Source organism: Tachypleus tridentatus, chromosome 13 (assembly GCF_004210375.1).
Source record: "Tachypleus tridentatus isolate NWPU-2018 chromosome 13, ASM421037v1, whole genome shotgun sequence".
NCBI lineage: Eukaryota > Metazoa > Arthropoda > Merostomata > Xiphosura > Limulidae > Tachypleus > Tachypleus tridentatus.
Window position 1 is genome coordinate 103,626,064 of NC_134837.1, and position 7,987 is coordinate 103,634,050.

The window sequence follows — 7,987 nt, forward strand, 5'->3', positions numbered from 1 at the left end:
TAAAAAAGAATGCTAAAATATAATAATGCTGTAGAGAAAGCAACAGTGACACTTTCCAATGGAATGTCAGGTGATGTCTCAGGGATACAATATCCTTTGTTTTACAATGAGCATGATAATCAGTAATGTGGATGGTGCCTGTATCTTAAGAAGAATGGCATTTCAGTACATACCCTATATAATGCAATGGTTTCTCAGTGTGAGACAAGGTAATTAAGGACAAGAAAATTCACGGATAGCTACTTTGAGATAATAATGCACTCCAGTAAAAAATTGACAAAATACACTTTCCCTTTAGGTCTCAAATACATTTGTCAATGCAGAGAATAAGGAGTGTTTAACTGCATTTAAATATGTGATCGGTCTCTTTCTTTACTAGTGACTCATTTCAAGATACTTCAGACTTTACTCCATAAAACATTATATAATGAGCCTCCCTTTATTCTGTGGTTCCTATCCAATAACTAAAAGGTAAATCTCAGAACACTATACTATGTGTCATATATATATATATATTTAAATAAAGCTATAGTATATCTATAGCTGAATTTAAAAAAGAGTTTAAAATAAAAGATTCAAATTTATACAAAATTTTTTTTTCAATTATTAATCTATTTAATTTAGTAAAAAAATACTCAAAACATTAGCTTTTTTAGTAATATAGTTTGAAGTTTTATAAAGTGTCATTTTAGCTTTGTACTTTTCATTTATTTTTATATTCTAAGCATTACAGGTTTTAAAATATCAGTGACATTATTTTATTACATATAAAAACTTCAAATTTTCACTTTTGAAGATTCCTTTACATCCTATAATATTGTGTAAATATTTTATTTGGTTTTAAAATATGAGCAAACACAGCCTAGTAGCTATTATGCTATATTGTAAATATGAGAGTCCTTGGTTCATATCTCATTAACATAACTTTACACTCCATACTTTGTGACTGTAGATGCATGTGATGATTGAATCTCACCATTCAATTAGTGTGTGGCACTGCTGACTAGCTCTTTCTCTCTAGTCTCTAATTCAAAATGAGGAATAGCTAATGTACACAGCCATTGAAAAGTTTTACAAAAATATTGAAACCAAACAAAAAACAATTTAAAGTATTATTATCAATGATATGTTAATTATTAAAAATTATTCATAAATTTATCCTTGTTCCAGCATCCTTGAAGTATTTGGATTAAAGTTTGTTCAAAGAAAGGAAAACTTTAGTTATTATATTTTAATATTAAATCTATGAATTTTACATATTTTCACCACAGAGGTTTCCTTCTGCAACAATGCAAAAACAGCTGGTATGGATTGAAAAAATCTATGTAGAGGAACAAACAATGTTTCGACCTTCTTCTGTCATCGTCAGGTTCACAAAAAAAATGGAGTTTTTGTTTATACTCAGGACATTATTGTCAAAATTTAATCTCAATTGCTTTTATATTTCACTACAATTTTTCAAATATCTAACTTTTTACTGTTCATAAATTTTTGATAAATTTATTTTGTAAAGGTAATGTACCTTTTGCATTTCTTGGATGTTTTACTATTTTTTCTAAACCAAAAGTGAATAATTCTTATACAGTATTTCTAGAATTTTCATAATTTGTAATTGTTAAAGAATTTTCATAGAAAAGCTTCCAATATCAAACTTTATATTACTTACACATTTATTACAACTGTTGTTGAACCTCATCAACATTCAAATTTAGATTGTCAGATATTTAGTATTTGAAAATAATTACTGTCTGCAAATCAAGACATTGGGGAAAAAGTTTATTCTAACATGGAGTAATGTTTTATATCTTCATCAACTTTTCATAATGAGAAGTTTTTCATGTTCTCCTGCACATCCTGGAGGATGAGCCTTCTTAGTTAATTGGAGCATCAACATTTCATGTGTCCTAACCTATCTAACCAAGCTATATTTTAAGCTCCATTTTCCTACTTTTAAAAAATATTTTGCAAATCAGGTTGAAAAATGTACCATCATAATTAAGCTATCCTCTTCTACTTCTTTACAGTTTTATGACTAGTGCAAACCATTGCACTTTTCTTTGCAAGTATGAAAAAAATCATAGATGAAAAATAACAAATGGGCTATCAAGTCATCAATTTGCAAACATATGAAACTCTGATACTTGAAATAACCCAAATACTTTAAGCCAGTTATTTGGTGTTGTTACCTTAGGTATAGCATTGTCATTTGCTGGCACTGATGTTGCAATATTTCTGACTAAAGTCTTTGTTTTGTTTTTAGATAAAATCTTAAAACAAATACACTCATCTGTTAAAAACAACTCTCAATTTCGATATTTCCAAAGTTTATAATTTGGAAAAAACAAGTTATGCTAAGCACCAATAAGTTTTATTTTTGTAATACTAAAAACATGATTAGCTTGTGAAGTTAAATTTCCATTTGCAACACTGAAGAATGGCATCTTATAAGAGTTTATGACTGAAAGAATAATTGTAATTTAAAAACAAAATGGTAGGTTGAATTGTTTACTTTGTCTTGGATGGATTTTCAAGGACAGTCTAGAAGTAGAAGAGCCATATGATTACATATTGTCCATAACTTGTATTAATTGTTATAACCAAGTGTGTTGTTGCAGAAGGACAAGGTGTGCTATGGCTATTTTAAAATATTTTGTTTCTTTTCCTTTCAAATGTGGAACAAGTAAGTGTAGAATAAATAACTAATACTAGTATTAATAACTATTAAACAGTATTATGCACGTTAAGTCTTCTAGTACTAATAGCTTAATATATAAGTAAATATTTGTGCCAGATATACTTGAACATATCAGCGGAATTGTTGAACAACTAATTTCAGACGATAAATTACACCATATAAATTTGAGATACTCAGATACAAGACATGTCAATTTCATTGAGTAATTAACTGTTTTCTAAATTTGTAAATTGCATACTCAGTATAGACACCTGTGTTGTGGGAAAGCAACACAACCCTGCGACACTAAAGTGTCATTGGCTTGTAAATAACAGCATTTTACTTCAACAACTAGTTCAAAATGTTCTACTTTTCTAATACTTACCTTACCCTTCCTTCTCAGTATATAATTAGCATTGTAGAATTAGCGCCAGAAACAATTTAATAGATCCATTTCCTTCCTATGTTACAAATTTCAAGCCCGTGCAGCGCCATCTACGTTTTAACTTTATTGAAATACAAAAACTAAATTAATGAATTAGGAAATGTTATGATTTGTAATCTTGAATTAAAAATAGCATTTATTTTGAATCAGCTACAATGTTTATAACATAAGCATTATAAATGTTATTTTAGAACAATTAGAATAACATATTTATTATATAAATTTAAGCATTTCTTTATAATCTCCCGCAAAAAGGTTTAAACCGCAAATTCAGTGCTCATATTTCTTCATAAATATAATTTATTAGCTGTGTAAAAATGAACATTTTAGTTATTTTTTAAATAAAGAAACTTTAATTGGTGAAACTCACTTTGGAGACTGAGAAAAAAATATGTTTAAGCTGTTAACTTTTTCTTTTCTCAACAAAGCTCCGTTCGCAAAATCGATAGAAACATTTAATGTTGAACATAAAAACACAAACCAAATTATTTTATTTTATTTTATTTTTTGCTTGTTTAAGAAATTTGCCATTTTTTTAGAATGGTATGATACTTAAGAGATAAGGTTTCTGTTTGTATATTTTCGCGAAAAACTACTTGAAGATTAACTGTGCTAGACTTTTCTAATTTTGACCTGTGGTTTGCCAACCATGGCTATAGAAACGCCAATTCAGAGTCATAAGCCTGCATACTTGCTGTTGAGCCAGTGGGAACATCAAAATTTAAATAAAAAAACTTATGTTTCTAATATTTATTGTTCTGCCAAATTATTTCGTATTACTTATTGTCTTGTAGTTTATTAGCTTTGTTTCTACAACAGCAACAACAAAATTTTAACCATCAATGGGTTTTTATATTATGCATACTGACAATTTCTTATCATGTTGTTGCATAAAAATACGATAAGTCATAACCATATCGTTTGCGAAAGCGCTCGGATTATAGGATATTGTATTTTTAATTAAATTTATTTCTTGAACCTATGTGTTTCCTAACATCGTGAATATTATTACGTAAGTCATTAAAAAACTTTTAAGATTGTATATTGAGATATTTTACAATAGATTTCAGTCTAAATAACACAAAAGGTAAAACTTTTTAGCAATGTTAATTTATACTTCAATTCAAATTATTCGCAACTTAATTAAATAATTAGATACGATTTTTTGGGTGGTTTTAATAAGTACGGGTCGTGAACAGTTTGAAATTATATTATCTAACCTAATATTCATTAGATAATAAAGTGACTCCTTAGCAAAATTTCATGTAATTGATTTCAAGAAACACGTTTACTAAAGTTTTAATTTGAAATTAACAACTGATTTTGTTTGTAACACATCTTTGTACCGGCCTGAATTATTTATACGTATTAAGAATCCTGTGATCTACATGTATAAATAGTATTGTTACTAATATGTCGGAAGATTAAACTTTTCAATGTTTTCAGCGAGTAAATGTAAATAATTTATAAACGTTGACTCTAACCATGTAAGACCGTTAATCTGTATCATTTTCGACTTGCTATTTTGAACTAATGTTCGATCTCTTCTTAATTATTAACGTGAGTTGTTAACATGTGTCAGCTGTGCTTTTGTTTGATTGATCACTTTGGGGTTTCATGTTGATGTTCTATTTCAAAGTTATGTGTTTTACAGTCACATGTCGAATGATAAAATTATTTGAAAAAATTTCATTAATATATAAATATATGCGTGTTTGTGTTTTCTTATTGCAAAGCCACATCGGGCTATCCAGCGAGGGGAATCGAACCCCTGATTTTAGCGTTGTAAATCCATAGACATACCGCTATACTAGCGGAGGACATATAAACATATATACATATGTGTGTGTGTGTTAAGTAGCAAATGTTTAAAACACTGTCTTTAATTATTTTAAAAAGAATATACTGATTATTTGTTCCTTAAATTTTGAACAAAACTACACAAAGGTTATTTGTGATAGCCATCCCTACTTTAATAGGGTAAACCTACAGGAAAGGCAGTTAGTCACCACCACTCACTACCAACTCTTGGGCTACCCTTTTACCACCGAATAGTGGGATTAACCGTAACTTTATAATACCCCCACGACTGAAAGGGCGAGCATGTTTTGTGTGACGGGAATTTGAACCCACGACCTTCAGATTGCGAGTCAAGCGTCCTAACCATCTAGCCGGGCTTGTATCACTAATATGGAAGAGTAAATTCAACATAATAACAACATTAACTGATTTAGCCATGGTTAAAAGAGCAAGATGAGTAAATTTAGTGTACTCATGGAAATTATGGAGAATTGATGTAATACCTAACCAAATAATTTGTCGCACACATAAGTTAATATCAAGTGTCTAAGTAGGCTTCAGAAGGTCATGCTGAGGTGAGATGCACAACTAAATTAGTGAATCAGTGAACTATGTAGTCATATCACGAAAACAAAAAGTAACTACCATGGGAACGATTTCGTGTTGCGCATCAATAATTATATTTTAGATAAGCATCTCAATTATATTTTCGACGTATTGCTCTTTTGTAAAAGTATACTAGCTGAATTGTGAAACGTTAATGTAACATCTATTCATAAACTCTCAATGTTTTATGTTAAGCACTCGGGGTTTCTTTGCTTCTAAGCACACCGGAAGTATAGTTCATGATGGTAGCAATACATATATTTATTCTTTGTTCAGATTTGAATAGTGTTGTTGTAATGTATTCTGTCACTTTTGACGTTCATTGGGTTCTCTTGGATTACTTTGGAAGAATAATGCTAAATAATAACGAATTAATTTATTTATTCAATAACATTTGCCTCTCAGTGGCACAGTGGTATGTCTGCGGACGTATACTGCTAGAAACCTTTGTGCATAATACCAAAACAAACAATAAAATTTGCTACATGTTACGTTTATTTTGACGAAAGTTATAGGCCTTAGTTCCGAAAGAAAACAAAAAAACTTTCCAAATTGGTCTCTGAAACTAGTGTATACATATTACATTAATAAAGTTAAATATAATTTACTATACTGATTAACAAAAATAATCAATTAACTTATTAACTTTATTCTATCAGTTTCCTCTCGATCAACAACTTTTTTTTTTGACACATTGAATACTTCACTGAATTTTCAACCACCACTTGATGACTTCTCAATAAATACTTCACTTCGACTGGTACTGAACGAACGAAGCTTTATGCTACACTGATCTCATAAATACATCCTTGTTTGTAGATATTTCGAGAGACTTTAGATGTTCTAGTACTAAATCTAGCATCATTATCGTGTTAGTACCTTCCTTTAGCAAACGACTAAATCGAAACGTTGAAAACATAGCTTGCAATAGCATATTGACGAACCGCCTGCATTATTAACATCGGTATTTCAGATGTTTTGTTTGAGCCAAAGTTTCAAGTGTGTAGAAGGCTACTCGTTAAAACATCTAGGAAAACACTTTATTTTTAAAGATTGTGCATTGGTACATAGATTTATTTCACAAACCTGTCAATTTTATCTCCATACACATTTGAGTAAAATAGGATGGTACGTAGATATATAACGCATTTCTCAAATTCTTATTTTTAAACTAGAAATCGAAATATCCCGTATATTCTGATACATGTAGTTTTTACATAATACATTGTCTAGGAAAACATTAAACTGACTTTCTTTTATTCAGCTTTATTATTTTGTAATTCTCACCAAGCATGTTCCTGTAACAGTGCATGTTGTGCACGAAGGTCAATGACAGCAGTGTCCTTCACTGGTAGAGCAGGTAATAGCTAGATGTTACAACCTCCCCTATTTTGATGAAAATGACAAGTCATGTGAGGGAGCAGTAGTTGTTATGGGTAAATTCGATATGCCCGTTAGTAAGAAATGTTAAATTTAAATAGTACTATGAAAAAACATCAAGTGATTTGGATGACGGAAAGAAAGCTCAATGGAAGATAAAGTGCTTATCAACTAAGCTCGGCATGGCCAGGTGGGTTAAGGTGTTCGACTCGTAATCTGAGGGTCGCGGGTTTGAATCCCTTTCGCATCAAACATGCTCGCCCTTTCAGCCGTGGGAGTGATATAATGTGACGGTTAATCCCACTATTCGTCGGTAAAAGAGTAGCCCAAGAGTTGGCAGTAGGTGGTGATGACTAGCTGCCTTCCCTCTAGTCTTACACTACTAAATTAGGGATGACTAGCGTAAATACTGCGAAATTAAAAAAAAACAAACACACAAGCTTATCAACTTGCAAGTTCGGTAGTAGGTGATCATAAAGTGTTCAGAAAGCAAGTAATCACACCGTGTTTGTCCACTGTTTTCAATAAATACTGCTCTCATTTGTATAACACATTATCTGTGGTCTATTTATTTATTTGTTTGCATTCAGATAGTTTGCTTAAATTCAGACTTACGTTGTAATTTATTATTACCATTCTCCCATTTTTGAGCGGAAAACTATTTAATATTCTTGGGGCAAATCCGCTAATCTGAAAATACCAAATCTGAATGAAAACAGCTATTTGCTAAACTCAATGAGTGGGTAAATTCAATAATATTATTTGATACTGAACTGGGAAATGATAGAACAGTACTTTTCCTGTGTGAAATGATCAGTGTTGAATTCAGGGGGTGTACAGGGGGAATTAGCAAACAACAAGATCGTTTGAGACTGTTATGACTCAAACAGCCGTACCCTTAATAATAAATGAGCGTACTAATCCAAAATGTGTCTAATTTAGGAGAATAACTTCAAAGGATGTCCAATTCAATCTACACTTTGATCAGAGAGTGATCTACTTTAGATCATTTTACTCTTCATCGTTAACCCTTAACATAGGTTAATCAAAGAGGGATAAGCGAGAGCTGTATGTTCACGCCA

At 30.7% G+C, this 7,987-nt stretch overlaps 1 protein-coding gene across 5 annotated transcripts in view; it reads right to left on the reverse strand.

Moving 5' to 3' along the window:
- The window catches only part of LOC143239139 (uncharacterized), a 33,001-nt gene extending 29,827 nt beyond the window's left edge, over positions 1–3,174 (reverse strand). For 4 of the 5 annotated variants that reach the window (XM_076479982.1, XM_076479981.1, XM_076479980.1 and 1 more), the window contains exon 1: positions 3,060–3,174. The gene's annotated coding sequence lies outside the window, so the exon portion shown is untranslated. The remainder of the gene's footprint in view (positions 1–3,059) is intronic. The other variant, XM_076479983.1, reaches the window with a different exon arrangement.
- Between the last annotated feature and the right edge of the window lie 4,813 nt (positions 3,175–7,987).